We start from the raw sequence: 15,241 nt of genomic DNA, 5'->3' as shown, positions 1-15,241 counted from the left end.
TCTTTGAATAGAAGCTAGAAGGGGGAAAAGCCAAGCATTTAAGTGAGTTAACATAGGTACAGTACTTGCATTCGTTTTGGTCTCTGGGAAGCAGACACTGAGATGAAATTAGGAGTGCAAAAGATTTTCGGGTATAATGTCCATAAAAGATAGGAAGAAAGAGGAGGCAAGACTGGGTAGGGATAGCCTTCAGACTATGATGTAGATCTAACAGCACCTCTGACAACCCACTGGGGAACTCTGGAACAAGACTGCCCGTCAGAAGAGTCCTGAGCTAAGCAGAAATGGCCTGGCCCTAAACAGTATGTCAGAGAGTGGTGAGTGCAAAGGATGTGGGGATGAGTAGAGGGCACATGGGGTTGGACATTTAAATAGAGGCAAAGAGGCGAGTGTGGAGCTTTCAGTAGAATGGAGGAAGGGATGGGATGGGTGTAGAATGGTAGTAGTTGATTATATCCAACAATGCTGGAGTGGGGAGGAAACATTATATAGAGTCACTGTAAGAATTTGACTTTTTTATGAGTAAAATGGCCGGGGGGAAGGCAGGGCTTTGAGCAGATGAGCGATATTATCTAATTAATGTCTTACAAGGATCAAGCATGTGCCTATAAGAAGAGACTGAGGGACATCTGGGTAGCTCGTCAGTTAAGTGTCTGACTCTTGATTTCAGCTGAGGTCATGATCTTATGGTTTGTGACACAGAGCCCAGCACTGGGCTCTGTGCTGACAGTGGAACCTGCTTGGGATTCTCTCTTTCCCTCTCTCTTTTCCAGCCCTCAAGTAAATAAATAAACTGAAGAAGTAGAAGGAGGAGGAGGAGGGGGCGGGGGAGGGACTGAGGTAGTGCAGACATGGACACAGAAAGGTGGTGACCCAGGGAGGTGGCAGTGGAGATGGTGAGAAATGGTCAGATTCTTGATGTATCCTAAGTGAAGCCAATATGATTTTATGATGGATTAGATGTGGAATGTAAGAATAAAAAAAACTTTAAGGATAAAGCTCTGTGTGATCGTTCTCTATTGCTCTGTGACAAATTACTCCAAATCGTATAGACCTGTGAGGTAATAAATGGGTGTTGTTTTAAGCTGCTAAATTTGTGGTGATTTCTTATAGCAGCCACAGAAAATGAATAAACCTTCCCAAGAAGCTTGCTCTATCTTTGAATAGCACCCATTATATGGAAATATTTCCTTATTTGTTGCACTAGGATCTGTCACAGTGTTTCTCCCATCATTACACCGAATTTTACTTCTTGGAGTCATGTAGACAAGCCCACCCTATATTTGAAGACAGCCTTTCTGAACCTTGTCTTCTTTGAACCAAAGATTCCCTATATATTCTCTTCTGTAGTTACTTTTCTCAAGTGTGTTTTATTTAGGCCCCTGGATCTGTAGTCTAGAGACATGGGAATTTACTGTAACAACAATATGTTTGAAAGATCTTTGCAGATTTGGAGTATCTTACTCTTCCATTATAAAGGAGAAATTTTCCATCTTTATCACCAAAGATAAACCTGTATTTTATGGATCATTGACCATTCTATTGTCCATAATAGAAGAGCATCATTTAGAATGACCTGGAATTGAGGAAAATGAAGTAGAAAATTGTCAGGAAGATTTTAGAAGTAGGAATCTGCATGAACATTATAGACTGTGATGCTTCATTAGGATTAGTATTCGGTACTTAGGTAGTTAACAGAAATTTCCCCAAGTGAGGTAAGATCAATAAAAATCAGCAGCATCTGGGAATGAAAATGTTGAATTTCATCTGTCCATCTGGGCCTTTGAAGGAAAGAAGTTGTCCTTCAGAGTTTGGTTCTTAAGAGTTGAAAAACAGAGTTAATCTAGTAGGGGGAACAACATCTGAATGATCACTAACATGATTAACTATTGCATTAAAAGGTCACTTTGAAGATACACTAGCATGAGGGAATACTTTGAAAGTGACCAAGGAAAACTAGATTCAATTAGTAGAAAGACTGGGTAAGTGGCCTCTTTGCTTTGTATTGCAAATGAACAGTTTCCAGTTTCATGCATATATGGGCATTTTTCCTCAAATAAATTTTTAGCTCTTTTGGAAGGATGGCTATATCTTATTATTTCTTTGAGTAAGATAAATAACAAGTACTTGGAAAATACTCCATTAATTGAGCTGAATGAAAATGCCTGTTGACCAGCTGAGTAACCAATGAAGACATTGTTGTTCTAACTAGACTACAGGATTTTGGGAGAAAGCTAGAGTGACTCAGAAGAAACCAGGTGTTTCTTATTCTTCCATCTTCCTTCTTAAATGACCAACCCATCCCTCTGGGGTGTTTTTCCAAGTGTGATCCAAGGACTGATGTATTAGGATTGTCTGGGGAGGCTTATTAGAAGTGAAGAATTCTACATCCTACTGTGCAAGACCCATGGAGCCAGAATCTGAGAAGTAGAGTTACTTATGGGTTTCTAAAATTGGGGTATAATTTACATACAATTAAATGCATACCTTTTAAATACACTCTTCGATGGGATTTGATAAATGTATATACCCCATGTAAACACCACCCCAGTTAAGACCTCTATCACCCCCAGAAAGTTTCCTTAGGCCCCTTTCCAGTTAATAACTCCCCCTCTCCCAGAAGTAATCACTATTCTCACTTCAGTCACACCACATACACTGTTTTGAATCAAGCTTCTTCACTCCATGTTTCATTCATTCACATTGTTACATGTCACAGTAGTTTCTTTTTATTGCTAAGTATTCTTCTACACTGTAGAAATGTGTTATAATTTGTTTATACATTCACCTGGAGATCTGAATTGTGTATTTCCTATGCTGTGTAACAAATTACTACAAATGTAGCAGTTTGAAACAACACACATTTATTATTTCATAATGCCATGCTTCAGGAGTCCTGTCATGGCTTACTTAGCTGGGTTCTGCGCTCAAAGTCTCACAAAATTGCAACTATAGTGTCACCCACACTGCGTTACTGTCTGGAGCTTGGGGGCCCTCTTCCAGCCTCACATGGCTGTTGGCAGAATTCAGATCCTTGCAGTTGTAGGACTGAGGACACTGGCTTCTCACCGGCTGTCGGCTGGAGCCTGGCTGCCTGCTGCGGTTCCCGGCCACATGGCCCTCTCCGGAAGCACTTTGCAACAGGGCTGTCCACTTCCTCAATGCCAGCAGGAGATGCTTGCTCTTCCATCTGCTAACACAGAATCTTATAAAATATAAGAATACATAATATATAAACCACAGGAATGACATCTTGTCACCTTTGCCATAGTAGAAGCAAGTCACAAATTTCACCCAGACTCAAGGAGAGGAGATTAATACAAGGCTGTGGATTACTGAGGTCGCTTAGAGTGTATCCACTAAGGTTGTTTCTAGTTCTTTGCTGTTAGGAATATTAGTGCCCAAGTTTTTATGTGAATATGTCCTTTTACTTGTCTTGTCTTAGGCAAATACCTGGGAGGGAAGTTGCTGGATCACAGTACAGGCATACATTTAACGTTATGAGAAAATGCTGAACAGCTTCTCAAAATGGTGGTACTTTTGCATTCGCATCAGCAATGTAATGAGAGTTCCAGCTGTTCCCCTTTCTTTTTACTGACATTTGCTGCTGTCTGTCTGTGTCATTTGAGCCACTTTCTACTGGATATCAAATTTGCATTTAAAAAATGTTTTAGTTTGAGAAAGACAGAGAGAGCAAAGCGGGGGAGGGTCAGAGAGGGAGAGAGAGAATCCGAAGCAAGCTCCATGCTGTCAGCACAGAACATGGTGCCGATCTCACGGTTCATGTGATTATGACCTGAGCCAAAATCAAGAGTCCGACGCTCAACTGACTGACTGAGCCACCCAGGTGCCCCTCAAATCTGCATTTTTAATGAGCTCTGTGGGTGATTCTAACACATATTCAACCCCTGCTCTAGATGTGAGTCATAGAGCCCATGTCTAGGACTACTCAGTACAAGTTTTTCAGAAGTCAGTCCTCAAACCTTGGCTGATCAACTGAATCACAGGGAACGTTTGTTAAAAAAAAAAAAAAAAATTCTGGGCCCTGCTCCAGACCTCCTGAATCAGCATCTCCAGGAGTATAATTCAGGAATCTGTATTCCCCCCAAAACTTCTAGGCAATGCTTTGACATGCTAAGGCTGGAAACCACTTCCTTCACTGCTTGCAGACCTCAGAGTGTCTGTGGTGTGCTAGTCACACAGAGAAAACTTCTATGAAGCAGATCTAGGACTCTGAGATGGCACCTCTCTGCTTCATGAATAAAATTCACTAGCACATTCATGCATTTATTTGTCCCCTATGTATCTTCTTATGTAAATGACACTACTTCATGGGAGAAAAGAAGGTGGGAAATTGCAGCTCAGGTGTTGTGGCTTTACTAGCAAGACTTATTTCTTAGCTGAGAAAAATTTAACTCCTATAATTCTATAATCTCAGGTAACAATCTCTTTCCACTTTCAGGAGGACATAAAGTTTCTTTAAGAGGTGACTGAAACCTACTTGCTATGTTGCAAGCCCGCCACGGTGCTGGTGAGCACTGGACGTGAGCCAAAGAGGAGACCGACCGCTAGGGTAGCGATTGCAATCCCAGTGCTTAAGTGCTCAGAGGGAAAGTACAGGCACTCTCCGCCAGCACACAGCAGGGGCAGCCAGCCTGAGCAAGGGGTCACGAAGAGTCCCCCAGGCTTCTTATTCTTTAACCATCATTTTTTAAAAACTGTGTTCATATAAATAAATGCAACTGAACTCCTCTCTGACCAGCAGTCTTCCCCCTCAGGCTAAACCTAGGAAGTCATCTGTGAGGGAAGACTGCTAGACACCTGTGTGTCACTGGAATAGAGAGAGATGGGTGTGTGGCCAGCTACACACTCGGATGCTGGTAGGGAACAGTTGACACAGTGTAGACTAGGCATTAGGAGACCCCTAACGATGCTGCCAGGTGATATCTTTGAGATTCACATACCTCGGCTTCTCCCACAGAAAAAAATATATAATTAAATGGTGTCTCAACAACCTGTACATAGAAGGTGTCTGAAAAGCCCAGGTATGTAGAATAAACCTGATTTGAAATAGTGTGCTGCTGCATTTTTAAATGAGATGCTTAATATTTTTTTTCCTTCAACCTGTAGACACCTCAAGTAAAATTCTTCTAAATTTCAGTGCACTATAGAGTATTCAAAAAAGTCTGGAAACAGGGGAAATAAGTACTTACTGTACTTTTCCAGGTAAATAATTGGCCTCATTGCTTTACATTTAGAAGTTCTTTATCTGAAAAGGTGTCTGGAGATTGAAAAAAAAAACATTGAGCACAATTTTGAACTGAGATGTTGTTTAAAAATTATCTGTGCTGTGTTGTCCAACATTTCAAACACCTTGTACATTGCTGCACAGAATTCTCAAAGCGAGGACCTGAGGTCAGCGAGGTTATACAACTTGCCCAAACGCTCCCTGCAGCTCAGTGCCAGAGCCAGCCTTCAAAGCTCACCTAGCTGAGGCCTAAGCCCACCAGCTTTCTCCTTCGGGGCATCACCCTCGAGCTCTGACCCCCCCTATGTGGGGTTATTGAGAGAGCACAGCACTTCCTGATACTTTGCAGCCTTACTGTAAGTTGTTAGAGTAAGTACTCTAACATGTTACTTAAGTCATATCTATTAAGGCCCATCTCTTCACAGTGTGGGCTTCGAGAACCTTTTTGAGACACAATGAAAGCTATGGATCCTCCCACCACACAACTGGAATTTGCATTCAATGTCAAGGCACATGCAAGACCTCTGAGGGCCATCCCCAGACTCCTTTGAGGATCATGGAACCAGGTAAAGAACCACTTCTTTTGTCCAAAAAGCTCTTAAAGACAGAGATAGAGACCTCTGCTTTTCTGCTTCCATCTAACTACAGAGCAGGCATGCCATAGAGCCATGGAAATGTTTGCTGTTACGAGAAAGTGCGTGCAGTAGAAACTGTCGGGGGGTGTGTAAGGAGTCAGTGAAGCGGAAGAAAGGGAGAAAACCTTTTCCAATAACAATGATGTTATGGAGTAAAGGCTCAAGAAATGATTCCCTTCCCTTCAACAGAGTCCATGTAATTATAAGAGCACGGCCACAAGGCTGTAGCTGTTGGTCGTCCACTTCCTGTCCGCATTGCTGCCACAGCCAGTGTGCCCACGAATGTGTGCCCATGCAGGCACTCCAGCTGTTACTGTCCCATGGGGAGGCATACGGGATTTCAGGGACACGGGCACATGCGTCTCTCCCACAGGGCACCCAGAAGGCTGAAAAGCTTTATTTCCTACCTGCTCTACAAGGAGATACCAACCCTTTTTGAGGTGCTACTCTAATTTCTATTGCGGAGAGTCAGAAAGCTCTGTGGTCTTTAATTTGCCAGAAAAATGTGTAATATTAAACCAACCTTCAAATCCCACTGGGTGTAGAATGTTTCACTCCCTCTAAGCTCAGAAAATATGTTGGGAATGAATCCATATCTCTCAGATTTCCCTGAGTGCCCCTTGTCCCCATCTCCCTCCCACTACTGCCCCAGCGTCCCTCCCAAGCCGTACACACCCCATCCTGATGGCTTTATTGTCCCTCTGGTGAGCATTTCTCTCAAATGAAAACAGGCGAGGCACTCAGCTCACATAGACATCTTCCATCTTCGCATGAGGAGCTCATTTACTAATGAATGCCTCCCTCAGGCTTCACGGACAGTGAAGGTAAATGCAGGACTGGGGACTGAGAAGTGAATTACTGATCCTTTGGGCACACGTATCTTAATGAAGTGAGAGGGAGCCGGCAGCCAGCCCCATCCTTGGAAAGTTATATCCAAGCTGCGTTGTTTACATCTTTCATAAAACTATTCTGTGTGGTCTTGTACCAGATCAAGTTGACAGCTGACCACAGGAGGAGATTTCGTGAGACACAAGGAATGCATTCATTCATTCATGCAATAAACATTTGGAAGTACTTACTATGGACTAGGTACTGCGCAAAGTGTGTGGATGCCGTGAGCTCGTGGTCTCATGGAGACGCGCGCAAGCATCTGTACTAGAAGGAAATCCAGGGGCTTGGAAGCAGGAAGGAGGAGCATTGCTCCCAGGCAAGGCAGCTGTGACTGGGCCACAGATTGAAGCTCTGAGGAAATTAGCCTGAGTGTGTTGTGGACCCCTGGTGTCAAGGACCCTTATGCAGGAGGACTTGCAAAAGGAACAGAATGTGTGAAGATCCAGAGGAAGTGGTGTGCTGGAGCCTGCTTGTACCTACTGGAAGAGGGGACTGTGTGCCTCTTTTCCCAATTCCACATTCAGTGACATAACATTGATAACCTGAAACGGTGGGAGTGGTGGGAGTATTCACTGCTGACCAGGGCTTCTTGTCCTTAAAGAGCCAGCTGATAAATATCTGCCAACGCACCATCGCCCAGAGGTGATAAAGAGCGTGGTAGCCCAGGGGTTACTTCCAGAAGGTCAGGATGTCTGCTGTTACTAATGAGGTGGGTTAGTTGTGACAGGTCAGGTGACCACATCAGGAATTAGGTCATGAAATGCCTCAATACCACACAAAGAAGTTTGACAGTGATGCCATCTTGCCAGGATATTTTAGTGGATATCTACTATTTATACCTGCCCGGCATCCATTTCTCTTTCTTTTGGTAAAAGCAGCCCATGATCTAATTGGAGGCAACAGGCTAGTTGCTAGCACATAGGCCATGATAGCCCTTGCTAACCAGAGGTGTGAGGTCTGATCTTCCAAGTCCTGGCCCTCTGTAATGTCATGTTTGTCCTTATATTAGTTGGGTGGGAAATTTCAAGTTGAAGGTCTAGCACGTTCAACCACAGCAGTGTTTATCAAAATGTGGTCCTTGCATCAGTCATATCAGAACCACTCAGAGTGGTTGTGTATAGTGATGCATCCTGAGCTCAACCCCAGAAATACCCAATCAGAATATCCACAAAGGGTCTGGATTTTTAACAAGAAACAAATGATTTTTATGCATGCTAAAGCTGGAGATCTAAAGCCTACAGAGTATTTTTCTTCTCTTACACACTCCATTTATTTATTCATTTAACAAATATTTATTTCTGTCAGTCACTATGCTAGGTGCTAGCAGTAAAGTGATAAATAAGATCAGGCAAGTGCTTGCCTCAAGGAGCTTATATATAGCCTGGGGGAAGGGGCAGGAGAGGCAATAAATTCTTTTTAAAAAAAGCAATGTAATTTTGGGGCGTCTTGGTGGCTCAGGCGGTTAAGTGTCTGGCTTAGGCTCAGGTCATGATCTCACCATTTGTGAGTTTGAACCCCACGTCAGGTTCTGTGCTGACAGCTCAGAGCCTGGAGCCTGCTTCGGATTTTGTGTCTCCTTCTCTCTCCACCCCTCCCCTGTTTGTGCTCTGTATCTCTCTCAAAAATAAGTAAACGTTAAAAAAGTTTTTTTTTTAAGCAATGTAATTTCTGATAATAAAAACTAAGGAGGAAGTAAAGTGACAGGGATTTGGAGCATAAGTGGCTTATTGGTTCCGTTAGATTGGGTGGTCAAGAAAGGCTCCATGAGAAGGCAACATTTTGACTGAGATGCACGTTCTGTGTTATTTTTCCCTATGAATTGTTATTTAGGATAAAACACACATGCACACACATACACACACACGCGCACACACACACGCACGTATGAACTTTAGTCTGGTCAGACAAATCAAATGAAAAAAATTCCTTAATGTAAGTTTAAATTAAAGAAGATATTTAACTGCACACTCACATGTTAGTATTAGACACGTCAGTCATGGTGCCCACCATTGTTAATAGGACTATTAGCAATCCTCTAACCATGTCCTATTAGCAGCAGCATCTACTACCCACAAGCAAGAGACTGCCAAGACCACTATTTTTTTAAGTTTATTTTTTTATTCTGAGAAAGAGAGAGAGGAGAGGAAAGGGGGGGGAGCAGGTAGGACAGAGGATCTGTGCTGAGAACACAGAGTCTGATGTCAGGCTCAAACTCATGAACCATGAGACCATGACCCAAGCTCAAGTCAGAAGCTTAACCACCTGAGCCACCCAGGTGCCCCAAGATTGCTGTTTTGAACCACATGATCCTATTCCTAGGTTACAACTGGCTGTGCCCAAGGGCAAAAATCCTTAGGATATCCAGAAACATAGGAGAAAACAAACGGGGCCATCAAATTCTCTCCCAGAACCTGGAATGAGGAAACACTCGGTGATGGAGGCAGAGGGCTGAAATGGTGCTTTGAGAGAAATGGGGAGGTACAGCTGGATCCAAGCAGAGAAGTTAAAGGGAAACAGAAACCGTGAGCAAGATGAGGAAGCAAAAACTCTGTGAAAAAAACAAAAATAAAAAGATGGTGGCTCAGCTCTAGGGAGAGCATCTAAATGGTGCACAAACGGCAGGCCACTGTGCGCAGTGGGGAAATTCCTCCTCTCCATCTCAGTGTTCCGACTCCCGCTCTTCCTCCCACGGGGGGTTCAGCTTTTCCTGGGTTCTCACCAGCAGCAGCAGAAGTACTGCTCCCAACACACATATTTTGAGGTAACTTGAGTGTATCTCTGTCACTAAAATTATTTATAGTCTTTTTTTGAATGATGTAATTGTAGCGTGATGGTGGCTTAAATGCGTGCGCGCGCGCACACACACACACACACACACACACACACACACACACAGCTTACTGGATGTGAGGGAAGGGAGGGATGTGAGGGATGTGAGGGATGTGAGGGCCGTAGTCTCACTCCTCAGACATCACTTCGGGAATGCCACTCACACCCTCCAAAGAAAGGCCGTGACTCTCGAGTGCCCTTGGCCCACTCTCGCTTGCTTTTCTACAGAGGCACAGGCTTCTTTCAAGGGTCTGTGGCAGCTTTGAGAGATTTGAAGTTCATTGACCCCAAATAACGAGAACACTTTGCAGTTACTACTCGGCTTCCTGAAGTTGATTTTATTCTGGTGAACTCCTATCAGTGAGAGGTTGTCCCTAAAAAATCGTTTTTGAGAAGACTTAAGTATTGGCTATCTCCCTAAAGAGAGGGAACCACAGTGTATAAACGGAAAAAGGTCTCTGATGTCACAGCCCATCACCAGTCCCTTTGACTAATATGAAAGAGAAATGTTTTGGAGCAGCTGAGATCTTTAGCCCTGAAAATTAGCCAGTAAGGAGCTACTTGGATAATGTTGAATATTTTTTTTTCTACAAACCCCCCTTTGAAATAAACCAGACAGAGGTTCCTTTCACTTCCATGGGGGTTTTCAGCAAAAGGAGAAAGGAGGACTTTATAAGCCCGAAGCAGCCTGGGAGGCCATTCATAGACTTCCTAGCATTCTCTGCCATTTCCCAGTGTTGAAGGCCTGGAGTGTGGCTTCTCACTATCGTCATTGTCCGTCTTGGGCACTAGCCTGGCAGCTGAGCTCCCCGAAGCTTATAGCCTTTGGGGTGTGGGAAGAAGTGGCCATCAGACACGATCACAGACCGTGTAGAAAAAGAGACGAGCCGGAACTGTGGCGCTGGGGAGAAGAAGCACATAGGGCTATTTTCATACCGTCCTGAATCACACTTCCTGTCTCCCGTGCCCAGTGCTCCTACAGCGAGTCTGGAAAAAACCCTGCTGTGGGGGCACGCAGGGAAACCATCCGGACGGGCAGAGATTTCTCTGGCTCTACCTCCAGGCTGCTTCCAGGAACAAGACCTATATCGCCTACTTCTTTGAAAGGTCCTCCTTCCTGCTTCATTGCTGCTGGCATACCTCTGATTTGGTGGCAAGAATCCCTAGTCTTTGGTGGGAAGGAGGGTCATAAACAGATTCTGATACCTCACGAGAATACCATGTGCTAATTCACTATTTGCTCTGCTAGAAAAGCCTCATCCTCTTCAGGTTCTTCCTTTCTCACATGCAGGATGACATGTTCTTTTCAAATCTTGTTTGACAGGGCAATAGATACAGTTTTTATCTCCACCCCCATCTCTACCACTCCCTTAAAACCTTTAATTTATTCAGCTGTGCATGAATTTCCCAGAATTCCATTCTGGTGAGCATTTAAAATAACTTGGGATAAAATAATCCTCCCAAGATCCTACTGATATTGTGCCTGGAGGAATACCCTGTGAGCAAGATCTCAAGATGCACAAGTCCCTTTAAGGACTTGAAAGTGATGTTCATCCATGCTTGATTCCTAAACAAGTCCACACAGGTCCAAGGGGAAGTCCTAGACCTTCCCATTCCATACCTGCCTTCTCCTCACCATAATAAGGTCCCCTCTCACTCTGAGCCCTGTGCTCTTTGAGTTTAGAGCCAGGATGGGCTTTATAAGTAGATGCTGACTATAGAATATAATTTAGGGAAGTTTGAAAAGACAGCTGTTCTTATCATATATTACTCTCTCCCTATTAGATTGGAATGCTTTTGGCTACAAAGTAATGGAAAAATACAATTGTGGCTGACACCATTTTTATTTGTGAGAAAAAGGTCCAGGTTTCAATCAGTGGCTCAATGATGCTAACACAGAAATAGACACTCTCCACTCTTTCCCTCAGACATCTTCAGGGAGTTGACTTTTTTCCTATTTGCCAGTTGCCTTACAGTCACATGGCATCACAGCCTCATACCAGAACGAATGGATAAAGGGCTCAAGGGCTTTCTTCTAATCCGGGTCTGATTTTTTAAATCTAAGAAGTCAGAATTCAGTTATATGTGCACTGGTAAACCAATCATTGTTGAAGGAGAATCACATTACCATGAATGACTACACCTATGGTGGTCAATCTCTGGAGCTATAGATTAGCACTGGGGCCCACCTTGCCTGAGATCAAGGAATCGAGTTCTATGAGGAGGGAAGAGAGGCAAGAGCAAAAAAAGTGGTTGGTGGGGTGGTAGACAGAAGTGCCTACCATAAGCCATCCAACTTGCTCATGCCTGGGGATCCCATTATCTTTTGTGGGTACTTTAACCTAACAAAGACTCTATACCAGTGAAAGAAAATGGATTACACTTTCAAGACATGTATAACACAATCAATATTTAGTTTATCCTGCTTTTTAAAGTGATATTGAATAGGAACTTGAAAACCAAGAGAAAAACATATTATGAGCAGTCGTGGTGTGCTTATAAATCTTTAGCCACTGGCTGACGAGGAATCCTGATTTATAGTCTGCTGATTTCCATGGTATGATTACTCTTACCATGGTTGGTTTCAAGCTACCAATGGTTTAGCAACTGGCCAGCACACTTCCCAAAAATATAATAATGAGCTCCTGTGAACTCATATAAATCAAGTTCAGCACACCACCAAATGAATCTACGCTATACTAATGTGCCAAGCAATTGTGCTTTACACTTTTATCTGTTTGATATCACCTTTAATCTGCTATTTATACCTCCGAGGTAGACATTTTCATCATATTTCACAGATGGGAAGCTTGGCGTCAAAGAACTTGAGTCTTTTCCCAGTTCTTCTGACTATAGGTATCAACAGGAGGCCCACGGGAGCTTGAGGTTGAGAAAGCTCCCAATGCTGGCAATTTTACCCAAATAAATACTTATTACTAGAATTGTGTGCACTGTCGACTCTTAATGCCCTTGGAGGAGTAAAGACTACAAGTGAACTGAAAGTCACTAGAAGCCTTTATTCTTGTTTTGAAGAAAAGAAAAAAGAAAAGAAAAATGTAACGATCTCGTCAGAAACATCCAAAACAGAATACCTTCTGTTCTCATTGTGGATGTTCTACATTTGAGAGAAAGGTTAGGTCCTTCTTGTTTTTTATGACATCAAAAAGAAATTTTCTAAAAGAGCTCACATTGGCATCCGTTTCTACTTTTAGCTTTATACTGAGGAACAGCCTTGTGGCTCAATGCATGGGCAGCTCTCAGAACTTGTGTATTTCCTTATAATAGAAAAACTCCCCAGCCTTTCTGTGAGCTACGACACTCACTTCTCCCTTTGCCTACCTCATTTGGTTGTTGTGAGGTGCCACTGTGATAGTGGTAGAAATGTGAAAATGCTCCATAATGGTAAAGTGCTTTTGAAAAACGTAAGGCACCATTGTTTTGTTTCAACAAAAACCTTGGCTCATATTGAGTTTTCTCCAGTCAATGAGCCTTCCCTCACAACAAGAAAAATATTCTGAATCCCTTTCTCCTTCTCCTGGATGGTTCTTATTTCATAATCTTTTCCCTTCTGCCTATTGACGTGAAAGATTGGAAAATTCTCTAGATTCCAATTCATTAGTCAGGGTTCCCAGCAGGGAACCGAGTCACCACTGTGGGGGCAGGGACATGAAGCAGCTGCTGTCACATTTCTGGGATTCACTGCCATGTCCATCCCAGTGCTCTACCTCCACAGTCTTAAGGTAAGGCCTGCTGGTCAGCAACCTCTTCCAGTGTTTCTGCCTCACTGGCCTGGTGCTGGTGTGAGGTTTTGGTGCAAACCTAATCTCCAGGGATGGCGTGCGCTCTGCCCAGGAGAACCCTGCCTGCACGGTTCAGAGCCAGGAAGATGCCAAAAGGACAGAAAGGTTTGTTTTCTCTGACAACAAACTGTGGTGATGTGACAAATATGTCCTGTTCTCTGCCTCTGTCTCCCACTTCATCCAGATTCTACCTGTATTACCCTCTCCAAGGGGCCAGCCTTGCCAACACAGGATCCCAGGTTATTCAACGTTACACAGAGGGTCTTAAGTGATGGGCCCCCCTACTCTCTCTCCTTGACTGTGAACACACCCAATTGCTCCCCTCAGAGCAAGTTTATAGTGGCAACATTCTTTACAGGAACGATTAAGTTCTTCATTTAAAAAATAAAGCCTACTCTCCCAAACAAATCATTGTTTTACTCTCAAAGGTGTCCTCTCCTAGATGTCATAGTCAGTTATGAATTAGCCACTGAATTCTGGAGAGAGAGAGAAGATGCAGTGATTTGGGCACAAGCGAGAACTCAAATCAGACTGGTAGGAAGCGACTGAAATTGTGCTAAAGGCAAATTCTGGTGACAGAGTAAGACATCTCCTCCCTGAATTCCTGTTGTCTTCTCCCTCAAAAGCAAACTCGTATTTTGGCATATTCTGAGAATTGGGAATTAGAAGAAGCCAGCAAGATACAGTGACCATTGAGATTGTTCTTAAGCACATTGTACACAAAGCAAAGCAGGTTTAAGATTGAGCACCACCATAATGCATTTGTATCCAAACATATTGCAACAAAATTTTTTCTATAACTGAGTCTGTACTCTCCCACTTATTTTTCCTTTCCCGGTTTTAGAGCCATTTTCCAGTTTCAGGGTTACACCGTTGTATAGGTGCGCTGTCTGCTCACATTATACTGGAAGATAATGCCACAACTTTGCAAAAGGCTTATGGAAAATTTTATAGCAGATAAACTGATATAGCCACTCTCAAATAGTGTTCTGTAAACTCCTGGGAGTACACAAGCCTCTTTTGGAGGGATTAGGAAGGTCAAAACTATTCTTTTTTTTTAAAATTTTTTAAATATTTTATTTATTTCTAGGGAGAGAGAGAGAGAGAGAGACAGTGTGAGCAGGGGAGGGTCAGAGAGAGAGGGAGACACAGAATCTGAAGCAGGCTCCAGGCTCTGAGCTGGCAGTCAGCACAGAGCCCGATGCGGGGCTTGAACCCACGAACCGCGAGATCATGACCTAAGCGAAAGTTGGACGCTTAACCGACTAAGCCACTTAGGCACCCCAAAACTATTTTCATTATAATACTAAGATGTTATTTGCCTTTGCTGCTACATTGACATTTGCGGTGATGATATGAAAGCAGTGGCAGGCAAACTTGCTGGTGCCTTTGCACAAATCAAGACAGTAGCACCAGGCAGAAGAGAAGAAAGCAAAAGAATAGAAAAGAAAAGAAAAAATAGAGTCACACACACAAAAAAAAAAAAGAAAAAGAAAAACTAAGTTAAGAATTTCCTTGGTGGGGATCATAAAACTTATCAATGTCACTTAATTTTGATTCTTGAGTTCATGTCTTTTTAATATTCTGTTACAATGGGAAATATGCATAAAGCCCTTCCGTGGGCTGAAGTACAATGGAGCTCAAAGATAAGCACTTGTGTGATTATTTGAATTACAAGCTGGGGCACCTNATTTATTTATTTATTTATTTATTTATTTATTTATTTATTTAAACAAATTTTAAGTAGGCTTCATGCCCAGCATGGAGCCCAATGCAAGGCTTCAACTCACAACCCTGAGATCAAGACCTGAGCTGAGATCAGGAGTTGCAGCTTAACC

General features: G+C 43.1%; 1 long non-coding RNA gene across 3 annotated transcripts in view; it reads left to right on the top strand.

The window, feature by feature from the left end:
* LOC144234495 (uncharacterized) overlaps positions 1–9,289 on the top strand; it is a 38,969-nt gene extending 29,680 nt beyond the window's left edge. The window contains exons 4-5 of one of the 3 annotated variants that reach the window (XR_013335977.1): positions 5,674–5,814; positions 9,094–9,289. This is a non-coding gene — a long non-coding RNA (uncharacterized LOC144234495). Of the gene's footprint in view, positions 1–5,673; positions 5,815–6,256; positions 6,419–6,689; positions 6,781–9,093 lie in introns of those variants that run through there. The other 2 variants (XR_013335976.1, XR_013335975.1) reach the window with 2 other exon arrangements.
* The last annotated feature ends 5,952 nt before the right edge of the window (positions 9,290–15,241 follow it).

The sequence above is a fragment of the Crocuta crocuta genome, unplaced genomic scaffold (genome assembly GCF_008692635.1).
Source record: "Crocuta crocuta isolate KB4526 unplaced genomic scaffold, BGI_CrCroc_1.0 scaffold154, whole genome shotgun sequence".
Lineage (NCBI taxonomy): Eukaryota > Metazoa > Chordata > Mammalia > Carnivora > Hyaenidae > Crocuta > Crocuta crocuta.
The sequence above is the reverse complement of the archived record's forward strand: the minus strand, read 5'-3'. Positions and strand labels throughout refer to the sequence as shown.